The 14,082-nt window shown below is 35.4% G+C and overlaps 1 long non-coding RNA gene across 4 annotated transcripts in view; it reads left to right on the top strand.

Moving 5' to 3' along the window:
* The window catches only part of LOC107153440, a 158,321-nt gene that overhangs the window by 114,350 nt on the left and 29,889 nt on the right, over positions 1-14,082 (top strand). For 3 of the 4 annotated variants that reach the window (XR_001504912.2, XR_007347107.1, XR_007347127.1), the window contains one exon: positions 8,997-9,262. This is a non-coding gene — a long non-coding RNA (uncharacterized LOC107153440). Of the gene's footprint in view, positions 1-2,326; positions 2,644-8,996; positions 9,263-14,082 lie in introns of those variants that run through there. The other variant, XR_007347141.1, reaches the window with a different exon arrangement.

Raw genomic sequence — 14,082 nt, 5'->3', positions numbered from 1 at the left:
TAATTAATGTTTGTTCTAGCCCTGAGTATAAGTTTTCTGAGAGCAAGTGGTAAGGAGAAAAATGAATGAGGAGGAAATGGCAGGAGGTAGAACAGTCCCAGGAGCACTCTATGTGTCTGTCAATCAAATGGAGGAATGTAGAACCCTGCTGAGATTCGCTTACACCAGGCATTGGTTATGCCTAGAAATCCATCCTGTGCAGGACTAGTCATGCTGTGCATCTCTACTTACCTATTATGTTGGTGTTTAAGATAAAATGAAGGCAAAGAGCAGTGTAAGGCAGGAACTGCAAGGCAGGGGAGAAACTGGGACACAGATGGGCTTTGATGATGTGGTTAGATGGCACTAAAAACTGAAACACATTTTTATTTTAACAAGGATGTGTTTACATGTATTCATGCAATTAAAAATAAGAGATAAATAAACTTGGTAAGGAGGGGGAAATAAAGTAGTTTTGTTTGTTCTGATAAGAAAATATGTCTATCATTTATTTTTAAAAAAATTTAAACCTGATTAAAAGAACAGGATGAATAGTACTGATCAATTTGTGATAAAAGTAACACGCACATGAAACTACATATAAAACTGTTTCTAAAGTGTGTTACATCAGAGGAATGGTATTGGTACAGGAAAACACGTAAGATTTATTTAATCAGATATTTTTTCTTTTACTTTTTACAAGGAATATCTATTTTATTAAAATAGAAATTAATGCCTCAACCAGATACAGCAGTGAGTGAGACTGACTGAGCTGGAAAAACTCGAAGCTTTCCTAAGCAATATTTAATCAACTACAGCCTGTGTCTCAGTCGGTTCTGGCTTCTATAACAAAATAGCGGTTCTGGCTTCTATAACAAAATATCATAGACTGGGTGGTTTCTAAACAGAAGTTTAATTCTTACAGTTCTAAAGGTGGGGAAGTCCAAGATCAAGACACAAGCAGATTCAGTGTCTGAAGAGGACCTTCTTCTTGTGTGGCTCTCCTTTCTCTGTGGCCTAACCTTCCTGAAGGGACAAAGCAACTCTTTTATCAGCGCACTTATATCATTTATGAGGGCTCTGCCCTAATCACCCAGCCACCTCCCTGAGGCCCCATCTCCAAATGCCATCACACTGGGGAATAGCTTTCAACATAAAAATTTTGGGAGACATTCAGACCAAAGCAGCCTATAATTTTATTAGTCATCTTTAGTCAGCCCAGAAAATTAACATGTGCTAGTAGACTCCAGAGTTTCAAATTATCATAACTCAAGAGTGTGGCATGATACTAAAATTCTCCCCCAGGAAACACAAAATCCTCCTTGGGTTATTAAGAAAAGAAAAACACTGTATGAATGAAGGATTTTAAACTAAAGAGTGCTATAGAAATAGCAGAAATTGTTATTGCTTTAATAATTATTATCATATTTTATAATGAATGACTTATATTTAAAATGGTGAAAGATTCCAATTTTATAAAAGTCTGTTTAATCTGTTCTATGAAATTTTCATATAATATAAATGATTCCTTTCATCCAGTTTCCTATGATAGTTTTGTACATAGAAACCATTAAAAGCAATAGAAACCATTTTCTTAGGTAAAATTTACTTTAAGCAAAATGGTACAACCTATTCTTTACCTACAATTCTAGTGGTAGATGAAGAAAATAATATGTAATTATATATACATATTTAGATAGACATAAATATATAAATAAGAGCTTACTTTCAAATTTGACTATAAAATAATGAAAGTTTATAAATATGATTTATAAATTAAAATTATAAATAAAATCATTGAAAACATTTCTAAAATCCATCAATTATAAACAAACCCTCAACTAATCACTCAGTATTCCTCCTCTAAATCTTTTCTAAAAAGTTTCTTTTACACACACACACACACATACATACACACGCACATACAAACACATATTCAGCCACCATAAACACCCTGCATACATTTCTTTTCTAAGTTAAGATCATACGTTTGCTAATTCTTTATTTTTTCCCACCATTCTGAACATTTTCTTAAAATTGCATTATTTAGAGGACTTTGGTGGTTTGATCAACTGACCTAATTGAAAGGAGTTAATAAAGGGATATTTTATAAGTGTGTGGACATGATCAGGGAGGGCATCAATAAGGGATAGTAAGGTACCTGGGCATCATTTTTATTCCAGCCTGAAGGGCAAAGGAGTATAATGGTTACTAGAATTTGTAGACAGTTATCACTGTCAGAGAGAATGGTTGAAAGTGGTAAACAGCCATTGTCATGCCAAGGCTGGAAGTGGGTAAGCATGAGACATAAATGCCCCAGTTTCCTACTGTCTTTTCCAATCTCCAGATGCTGCGTCCCATTGGTCTAGTCAAACCAGAATCAGAACACAAAGAAATCTATTGATGGTACCTGAAGAGGGCAGCCACTGGGAAAAGAGGTGGTAGAGAAATGTGGAGAGTATATATGAAATGGTAAATACCTAAAAAACACATTCTTTTCAGTGTTTCCCCTCCTACCTTTTCACTACTATATAAACAAGGTGTGAGAAGTATTGTTGCAAACAAAACTTAACACCTAATTCTTCAGCAACATTGAGAAAGTACCTTGAATGACTGAACAATCAGCCTACCCTGTCACTGACAGGATTGTTGAAAAGTGTGTCTGCTTTCAGCATCCCATGAAAGATTAAAATCATATTATCTAATCAAAAATCAATTGTCCCTTGTTTTGCCCCATAGCTGGGACATTAATAAAACCCATAGGGTAGAATTTTTGATTTCCTATCTAAGCATGCAATGCATGCCATACCCAACTGGCATTTTGTAGCAGTTAACAAAACAAGGCAAAAATCACAGACCTCTAGCTCAACTACTGTTTCTGCTGACCAAAGGAAAGTAGAGTCACAAGACAAGTCAAGATCTCCAGGAGGACAAACGAAAGAGCCAAATTTTTATGTTCATCCTTTATTCTGTTATTTTTCTGAAAATAAACTCAGTGTGTAGCATGAAAGGAAGCTAGATTACAGAACTTTTGAATCTTTGTAGCATGAGGCTTTAAAGCATGGTTGGATTTGGCCCTAGCAATGTCTTACAAGCAGCAACTTAGCTTTATCCTTGTACACTCTAACAAAGGAATAAAATAAAATTATGGCTCTACCATTCACTCATCACAGTATGTTGACTATAATGGGCAGCAAATCCTGTGCTATTGTGTGAGATGCTATTATATGAATTTATATAATCTCTCCGGAAATGCCTCTAATAACAAATTGCTTCTTTTTTCTTTTAAGGAAAAAAAAAGAGTTGTTTTACTTAAACTATAAACAAGAGAATGTTCTGGTTTTTCAGTCCATCAAAGCATCAGGTATGAGGGACAATTTACTAAGTAAGTGAGAAAATGATAGCATAAAACTTTAATATTCATCCAAATATACTACTAGGTTTGGAAAAAAATGAGAAAATTTTATTTCCTTGGCTTTGTTCAAGTGACTCCTAAATAGTCAGATTTTCTTTCTTTCTTTCTTTCTTTCTTTCTTTCTTTCTTTCTTTCTTTCTTTCTTTCTTTCTTTCTTTCTTTCTTTCTTTCTTTCTGGCAATTGATTTGTAGGAGTTTCTTATCTATTGTGGATAGTGTACTTTTTCAGATATATGCAGATATTTTCTCCTATCCTGTGGATTATCTTTTCATTTTGTTGTTTTCCTTTGCTGAGCAGAGCTTTAAAGTTTGATGAAATTCCACTCATCTATTTTTGCTTTTGCTTCCTATGTTTTTTTCTTTATTTTTATCATTGCTAAAGCCAATATTAATAAACTTTTTCCCCTCTTCCTGTCTTTTTGGGATGGGCATGGGGGGTTGAACCAAGGGCTCTGTGAACCACTGAGCTACACAAGCCCTTCTTAAATTTTATTTTGAGACAGGGTTTTTCTAAATTGCCAATTTGGACTTGAACTTAAAATCCTCCAGTCTTCTGAGTTATTGGGATTACAGGCATAAATCACCACAGGAGGCTTCCCTGTATTTGTTGTTTGTTTTTTGCTAGGAGTTTTGTAATTTCAGGTCTTATATCCACGTCCTTACTCTGTTTCTGAGATCTTATATTCATGTCCTTGCTCTGTTTTGAGTTTATTTTTGTGTACAGTGTGAGATAAGAGCTCAACTCCATCTTTCGCCTGGGAATATTCAGTTTTCACAGTACTACTATGTGAAGAGACTATCCTCTTAATGTTATATATTCTTGGCACCCTTGTTAAAGATCATGTGACAATAAAGTGGTGGACTTATTTATGGGATCTCTGTTCTTTATCATTGGTCAATATATTTATTTTTACACCAACTCTGTACCATTTTATTACTATAGATTTGTGATACATTTTGAAATTAGGAAGTGTGGTACTTCCAACTTTATTCTTCCTTGCTCAAAATTGATTTGATAATTTGGAGTCATTTGTGGTTCCATATGCATTTTATGATCATTTTTTCTACTTCTGTGAAAAATGCCATTGTGATCTTGGAAGAGATTGCACTGAATTTGTAGATCACTTTAGGTAGATGGAGATTTTAATAATATTAATTCTTCAACTCTGTAACAAAAAAACACATAGCCTTTAATAGATTTTCTTCAAAGAAGATATACAAAAGCCTATAGACATATGAAAAGGTGCTCATGATCACTAATCAAGAGGGGAATACAAATCCCAAACATAATGAGATGCCACCTCAGACCTGTTAGGATGGCAATTTTTTTGGGGGGGAGGGGGTACGGCAGAGATTGTATTTATTTATTTTTATTATTTGTTCTTTTTAGATATACATGACAGTAGAGTATATTTTGACATATGTGTATACATGGAGTAAACCTATTCCAATTAGAAGCCCATTTTTGTGGTTGTATATAATGTGGAGTTACACTGGTTATGTATTCATATATAAGGAAAGCAAAGTTATATCTGATTCATTCTACTGTCTTTCCTATTCCCATCCCCCCTCACTTCCTTTCATTCTCCTCTATCTAATCCACTGAACTTCGATTCTTCCCCTCTCTAGCCTCCCCTGTTGTGGCTTAGCATTCACATACCAGAGAGAACTTTAGGCCTTTGGTTCTTTGGGATTGGCTTATTACACTTGGCATGATATTCTCCAGTTCCATCCATTTACCTGCAAATGCGATAATTTCATTCTTCTTATGGCTGAGTAAGAAGAATCCAATTGTATTTATGTACCACATTTTTTAAAATCCATTCATCTCTTGAGGGGAAGCTAAGTTGGTTCCATAGTTTATCTATTGTGAATTGAGTTGCTATAAACAATGATGTGGCTGTGTCACTGTAGTATGCTGTTTTTATGTCCTTTGGTATAAACCTAGGAGTGGGAAAACTTGATCAAATGGTGGTTCCATTCCAAGTTTTTTGAGGAATCTCCATACTGGTTTCTATAGTGGTTGCACCAATTTTTAGTCCCACCAGCAATGTATGAGTTTGTTTTCTTCCTCACATCCTCGCCAACATTTATTTTTGCTTGTATTCTTGCTAATTGCCATTCTGATTGGAGTGAGATGGAATCTTGTGGTAGTTTTGATTTGCATTTCTCAAATTGCTAGAGATGTTAAACATTTTTTTCATATATTTTTTGACCATTCATATTTCTTCTGTGAAGTACCAGTTCAGTTCCTTTGTCATTTATTGATTGAGTTATTTTTTTTTATGTTAAATTTTTTGAGTTCTTTTTATGTCCTGGAGATTAATGCTCTGAAGTACAGGTAGTAAAGATTCTATCTCATTCTGTAGGCTCTCTCTTCATGTTCTTGATTGTTTTCTTAACCCCATTTATTGATTCTTGATTTTACTTCTTGCACTTTAGAAGTCTTATTGAGGAAGTTGTTTCCTAAGCTGACATGGTGGAGAGTTGGGCCTACTTTTTCTTCTAGAAGGTTCAGGGTCTGTGGTCTAATACCTAGGTCCTTGATCCATTTTGAGTTGAGGTTTGTGCTAGGTGAGAGAAAGGGGTTCAACTTCATTCTACTAAATTTGGATTTCCAGTTTTCCCAGCACCATTTGGTGAAGAGTTTATCTTTTCTCCATTGTATGTTTATGTGCCTTTGTCTAGTATGAAATAACTGTATTTATGTGGGTTTATATTTGTGTCTTCTATTCTGTTCTATTAGTCTTCATGTCTGTTTTTCTGCCAGTATTATGCCATTGTTGTTACTGTGTATCTGTAGTATACTTTTAGGCCTGGTATTGTGATGAGGATGGCAATTATTAAAAAAATAGCAAGTGTTGGAGAGAATAATCAAGTATCACAAATCATCTTGATATATGAACATTTTAATTGCAATTAGCAAATGATGAGACTTATTTGTAAATGACTGACCCCTTCTCAATATAGAAAATTTATATTCATTTGCTGAGGAAAGAAATATTTCATAGTACTTGTCAAGTTTGCATCTAGATTATTTTATTTTAGAGTGTTATTTTGAAATTGTCATTTTTTTGTCTTAAATGTGTATTTATTTATTTAGTCTTTATACATGCAATTTTTTCATTACAATACTTATTACACATATATACTACAATTTTTCATATCTCTGTTTGTATATAAAGTAGGTTAACACCCAATTTGTGTCCTCATACATGTAATTTAGATAATGATGTCCATCACATTCCACCATCCTTGCTAATCCCCTGCCTTCTTCCTTTCCCTCCCACCCCTCTTCCTTATCTAGAATTATGTTTTATATCAGGTTATTTTGTAGCATAAAAAATGTGCTAAATTTATTGTGAGCTCTGATATATTGCTTCATAACCACATCATATCAATTTCCAGGAAGATAAAATAATCATCCTGTATGCAAATAATAGAAATTTTTATATTCACCATTCCAATATTTTTGCTTTGTTTCAGGTTAACTATGAATACATTGCAGATGACATCTAAAGAGAAATGATGTAATTATGTAATAATCATATTTATATTAACAATGTCATAAGATTATGGTATCCTTTCATTTAGAGAATAAGTACATAATGAGATGTCACTGTATTTTGCCATACCACACTATTTTTATTATTTTTGTATTAATTCATATGTGATATTGTGCCACATAGTATTTTACTAATCTAAACAGCTTTCCTTTATTCTCTGCCTCTAAAGTCATTTAACTATCACAAAACTAATTTATTCAGAATATATTTAATGGAAAAATATAGTGCATACCAACTGTTTAGGGTACTGAAGGCAAGGGAGAATACTTTTTTGATATGTTTTTAAATTTCCATATATTTAATTATTCATTTCTTGAAACTTCCAATCACTTCATAGCCCATTTTGCTATTTTGGCTACACATATATCATTAGAAAATAATCCTGTTCTTAAAATTGTCAAATTTGCTGCCATTAAACTGTACAAAGCATTACTTTATGTTTTAACAATTTACATTATTAATGAAAACTGAGCATTGACTGAATTCTTTCTGACTATAGAAATAAAAGTTAAATCCTCTCCTTAAACATGGTGAAAATTTCCCTTTCTACTCCTTATTTTCTCTGATAGAGGGAACATTTAACACATATCCATATCCACACATTTTCTCTCAATTGTAATCTCTTTCAGATCCTCTTTTTTCTAGTTTCCTTTTACCTGAATTATGTCTGGACTTTTTCCCTCTCTTTCCCTCTTCAAAGAACAATTACAAGTTCGACAACATTCAGAACAACATTTCTCTAAAATACTTCAGGGAACCCATTCCTCCTGGCCTGAGCAGAATCATTTTCCCATGAAGAAACAGAGCATGTGATTTCTGGGGATTCTGGAGTAGGGCTCAATAAGATCTTTTCAGATAACCTCAAATACCAAAAGTAACCTTTCTTGTTAGACAGTGGCTGAGTTGGGTAAACTTCCTGTCTTTTCATGGATGTTATTCCACCTTTTAACCTCAATCACATTTAGCTTAGGAGAGCCAGCTGTAGTGGCACCCTGGTAATCCCAGCTCATCTGGAGGCTGAGGCAGGAGGATTGCAATTTTGAGGCCATCCTTGGCAACTTAGCAACAATAAAAAAATTTTAAAAAGCTGGTGGTGTAGTGAGGTAAAAATGTAGTCAGTGCTAGAAGCATCCCTGGGTTCAATCCCTAGTACCCGGGGTTGGTTGGGGAAGCTTAGCAAACATGGGCAGAAATGAAAGATGAACACGCAGCTCCATGTAATGTACAAATGTTGAACTCATGAAAAGGGCTGCACAGTCCAAAGAAGGCACTTGGTTATAATGATATATATGACAATTATAATTTTTGACACTTGACTACTTTTCAAGTTGGGAACTTTGGGACACAACATAAAAAATTTAAGTTGAGTCACTTAAAGGAAAAGATGTGTACTGAAGGATGCACCTAGTAGCCGAACCAGAAACCCACTAGGCCTGAATAGTAGGAGACCTCTTGCACACACTGGTCTCACAGGTGGTCCTGGAAATGGTACCCCTTGTGTAAGGCACCGGTTCTCTTCAATACCACCTGTTGCCCCTCCCAAGCAATGCATGCCTCTAACAGCAAGAAGCTCACAAACTGTACAACCTCTAAAACAGCCTCATTATCTCTAGCTGTCTGAAACGTCATCCTAATAAGCTCATTAATGCCAACAATGTTTAAGAGAAGGATGCTTTATATCTGGTAATTAGCTGAGGTTAAAAAAAAAACAACAAAATAAAATTAGAAATTGTAATGGGAAAACCAAAATGGATGCGATTATCCATGTTGCATTTTGCTGCTGCTGCTTTTTCCTTTATCTTAGGACTTGACAAATAGTCCTTTTTCATCCCTCCCCCAGCTTTCAGTGCCACTTAAAGAAAACATCCTCGGATGTGTATTATTGTGCTCTAATTACATTTGAGGGCACAGTGGCATGTGACTGTGGTATAATAACTAAAGCCCCGGAGTGCCTTTTTATTCCATTAAAAGTGACCTTAGCCTCAGATCACAGAGCTTTGCATTGATTTGTCTTTTTTGTGGTTTCCTCTCCACAGGTCTGCTTCCTCATCCAGGGTGATGCATTGAATTGTGACACACAGGGGGCAGTGAAATTAACTATCTTTCCCGTGAGAAATAATTCATCATTCAGGGTTTGCTACTAATGTGCCTCTGTTGCTAGTAAATGAAGTCATATGAAGTGTACAGAAGCTGTGGAACAGATGGGCAGTACATAAATATCATTTATGGATCATAATGGCGACGGCAATCATTTTCTCATTTATAAATGGGAGGCATTTGGACTGCAGTAAAGAAAATGTTGGTAAGTTTGGTTGTAAGAAACATGACTCTATTTCTATGGAAGTTGCACTCTTTAGGGCTAACTTAAACTTTGTTTTTGGCCTTTGGTAGTCTTTTAACAGTAATGACTAATGTTGGATCTGGATGTCTGCTTGTCTCCTAGTGGAAAGTCTTCCCTGCCTTCTCTGGAATTGAGGAAGTACTTTTGTTATTGGGTCAGACAGTCATACATATGCCAGCTTGCTTGGTCTCTGGACTAGTTTTCCATTTGGATGAGAGGAGCTAGAAGGGATAGCTAGGGTGAGCTGGGATCATTCAGATTCATCATAAAAATATATACTAAGGACTTTTACTTTGTAAGCCAGACATTGTGCTAGACCATGTAAAAGGGACACAAAATGAACGAAAAGCCAGTGGCTCTTATTTGGTCCTACTGAGAAAGTAAACTTGAAACCAAAGAGGCATACACCAAAATGTTTACAGATGGATTGTTTATAACAATGGGAATTCAGAAGTGACCCATTTGTCTATCAATAAAAGAATAACAAAATAAACTATGAAATATCCATGCATTTGAAAACCATCACCACTTGTAAAGAATGAGGTAGATCCATGTGTGAAAAGTGTTTCAAGATGTGATATTAGAACTAAATAAACTATTCAAAATGATATAGCCAGCATGATACTTTATGTAAACACATCACACACACACATACACACACACACACACACACACATACAAATTTTTTCTCCATAATCAGAGGCTTAGAAAACAACCCTGGAAAAATATCCTCCAAAGTAGATCCTACGATTGTATAGTGTCAGGAAGTGCTATTCACCTTGGAGATGGATTATTTGGTGACAGTCTGGCAGCCATAGGTGATATTCCTACCACACCATCATGATTTTGGTTAACTCAGGAAGTGAAAGAGACCAGGATTAAAGATAGTTGTCAAAATGAGTTTTAACAAAATAAAACTCATTCTGGCCATCTAAAACTAAAGGGGAATTAATTGGTGGGATATCAATGGGAGGCTGGAGGACTGAACTTGAAAAATATGTAGGTTAGTTACCAAAACATCCTGAGGCAGTAGGAGCAGTGGTAGTGGTAGAGGAGAAGAGTGTAAAATCTTTCATTTACCAATGTTAGAAAGAAAAAAAAAACACTTCAATCCTTATTTTCCTAATAACACAAAGAGACAACTATGAATAATATGATTGGCCCACATGTATCTCTGAGTTTGGAGTTAAATTGAGACAGAGACTTATTACCATTAAATTAATACATAAACCAGTTCAGCTGCCTGTTTAGGAAATTGTGACTGCCTCCTTCAGTGAAGTTTCTGAAACCAGTTGTCATTTCAACATCTACTCTATAAAGCACAAATCAAAATAAGTCACCATATCCCTTGTGTAAAACTGTCCAATGGCTCCCGCCAATTTAGAATAAAACCTTAAGTCTTCTGTATGGCTGTGAGGCTTACTGGACTCTGCTCCGCCTCTTGAGCCACAACTCTTCTCCCTCCCTCCCATGTTTCTTGTCTTCCTTTAGTTCCCAAATTCTCCAAACTAGTTCTTACCTTGGGATCCAACCACTGTTCCCTCTGCCTGGAATGCTCTTCCCCCAAGTCTTCACCTAGCCAGCTTCTTCTTGTCCTTCAGCTCTCAAAAGATATCTTGCAAAGAAGTTTCCTAACCAACTAAATTTAATCACAGCTCCTGAAGGCTCTCTCCATATTCCTTCATCCTGTGTTAATTTCTTCATAGTCCTTGTCACTACCCAAAATTTTCTTGCATCTTGATTAATCTGTTACACATTGATGAATTATCTACTCTAGAAGGCAAAATCCAGGGGAGCAGCATTCTTGTCTGTCTTGTTCAAATGCTATGTCCCCAGCCTGAATCCACAACTGCATGTGGCACACAAATGTTCACTGGACAAATTGTTTCCAGTTTACTCAACCATTTAGTGGTTGGATTTACTCAACCATTTCCATTTATTCCCCAAAGGCCAAGTAATTGTAGGGTAGTAGTCTGGATAAGACTTTGGAATATTCCTTTCATTTTATAGTTCAAAAAAGGGGAACAGAAAGGTAGAGTCATCTGTTTAACATCGTAGTGAGTTAATAGCAAACATGGACTAAAATCCTGGTCTTTTTCACTTCTAGAGTCAAACTTTTTTAGTACGTCATGCTGACTACATCCTGAATGAATTGACTTTCAATTTGTGCCTTCTGTGGCCAACATATATGAAAGGCAATACAATTTCACAAAGATGTTCCCTTTCTGAAGATGACTCTGTTATCTATTACTGGGATGATTGGACACCTGGGCTGATTATAGTGGCAGGTACATGTTGAACAATTTCAATGTGCCACATATTAATATATAGTGATTTATAATCCCCCCAAATCTCCTCAAGTAAATACTGGTATCATCTCCATTTGTAGTTGGGGAGTTTAAGGCCCAGATATTAGGAAACTTACACAAGGTCACATAGCTAGTAAGTTTTGCAGTCAGGATCCAAACACAGGCAGTCTAATCCAAAACCCCTGCTCTTAATCATTAATACTGCTCTGCCTCCTCTGGCCATGAAGCCCAATTTATCCTTCAAAATACTAAATCAGAGCGTTTCCACTGAGACAAAAGAAGGTAGATTCCTAGGTGAATCATGAGGCAAATGAGAATCAATAGTACAGTTTTCATCAATGCGGTATTGGCAGAACTGACTCTTTTTTAGGCTTTAATTTTCCTTTTACAAAGGTCCTCCATAAACAGCAATGAAAGAAAAAGAACAAACGCCATTGAGTCACCAGCTTCCAAGGTACCGAGTGGTGCTTTATTGATGGCAGGTATATAGAGCTTCCTGGAACATGTTGTTTACGAATAAGGACTTCTTTCTGGCATCAGGAGAGCAGAGGGTTTGTGGATCCTGCTGGCCTTGGAGCATGACACACTAAATAATTGATTAAAGAGGAATGGCTTCGCTGCTCCTCCATGCAGGCCACAGTGTTTTATTAAAGCTGGTTTCTGAAGCTGGAGATGGCAATTGGACAAGGGCATAGACACAAGCTTGACAGAGACTCAAACAATACAGAACAAAGTCTCTGCTCCTGAGCAGGTGAAAACATCACCCTTTAGATCAAGTACAATTTCCTGAGTGAATGGAACAATTTTCGTAGCTAGGAATCCTTCTCAATTCTCTTAATTTTGGGCTATTAACTTTCTATTCTGATTGCTACCAAAATTTCCCCTACAATAAATTGAAGGTGGAGTCCAGTAGAATATAGAATCTTGGACATAAAAAGAAACTATCTTTAGGAAGATGGGAGTGCCAAGTGCCTACTGTATTTAAATGTGTAATTTTATAACACAAGTTAATGTATCTTTTTGATCCCCATTTTTAAAACTCTTTGGGCTTATAAGTTTGGGAATTTTCTGGCAAAACCTGGATTGCTTTGATAATGAAGTTTGATAACAAAATAGTTTCTTTTGCTTCCTCATAATCATATTTCAGATTGACCCCATCTAGAAGTAGTGACTGAATTATTTCCATGGTATCTTCTGGAGCAACAGAGTCCTATTGATACTCTGAGAGAAGAACAGATGAACATTTTAAGGAATATCTGGGTCAAATATACTTTGGGATGAACTTCCCTTAAAAACATTTAATTATTGCCAGACTTGGTGGCATACACCTATCATATCAGCTACTTGGGAGGCTGAGGTAGGAAGATTGCAAGTTCAAGACCAGTTCAACAACTTAGTGAAGCCCTAAGACATTTAGTGTTACCCTGTCTCAAAATTAAAAATAATTTTACAAAAGGGCTTGGGATGTGGCTCAGTGGTAAAGCACCCTAGGGTTCGATCTGAAGTACCAAACAACAAAACAAAACATTTCATTCTTTATTATTGTGTGGCTAAAAACAAGTTAACGTTCTGTAGACATTCAGATCTTACCTATGAAAATATTTACTTCTCAGTATTAATTATTATTGTAATTTATTGTGGTCCTGCTATGTAGAGGGGGAAATAAAGCATATTAAATGAGGTCATATGGTTGCCAAATGGTTTCAAACTAATTAGTAGCTATATAGAATTCAATTTTATTTCCTTCTATTCTACCCCTCTCCAAAAATCACCACAAGCTAATGTTTATTGAAGGAAGTATATTTGAAAAACTACATGAAGTTGCTATTTTTATTGGTTTAAAAAATTTGAATACCAGAAATTTTAATACAGTTCAACCCTAATAGTATAAGTAACAGGGACTAGACATTAAACCTGGATCTTCATCTAAATAGTTGTCTGGTCTTAGTTAAGTAATTCAAACTCTCTGATCTTTTCTTAGCTCAAAATTGGAATTATTAGTGAATGCTCTCTGAAAACTTTTTAAGATTTTTGTCAGTATCAAAGTCTTATTTGCAATCTAAAGTATGCTTTTCAAATGCAGGATGTTATACACCTTAACTAATCTCTGTGTCAAAATTTTGTCTTCAAAAACATCATATTTCTCTGAGAAGAGCAATGTGATTTAGAAGTATAATGCTACTGTGGAACAGATGACTTTGTCCTTCAATGTGTTTTATTTATTTATATATTTATCATCACCATTATTTTGTTGTGATGGGTGATGATCATTCTGGGGATCAATCCAGCGCCTCGCTGCATGCTAAATAAGTACTCTACCATACAGCTGCTTCTTAGCCCTTTTTATATATATATTTTTAATATCAACCTGAGAATTAAGAAAATAAAAATCAACAGACCTGTTGGGTTTGTAGGTCCACATTCAACCTGAGAATCTCAATTTTCAGGACTGAGCAAATACTACTTACACTT

This window comes from Marmota marmota, unplaced genomic scaffold (genome assembly GCF_001458135.2).
Source record: "Marmota marmota marmota unplaced genomic scaffold, marMar, whole genome shotgun sequence".
Lineage (NCBI taxonomy): Eukaryota > Metazoa > Chordata > Mammalia > Rodentia > Sciuridae > Marmota > Marmota marmota.
Note: the sequence above shows the minus strand (reverse complement) of the source record. Positions and strands in the feature narration are given on the sequence as shown.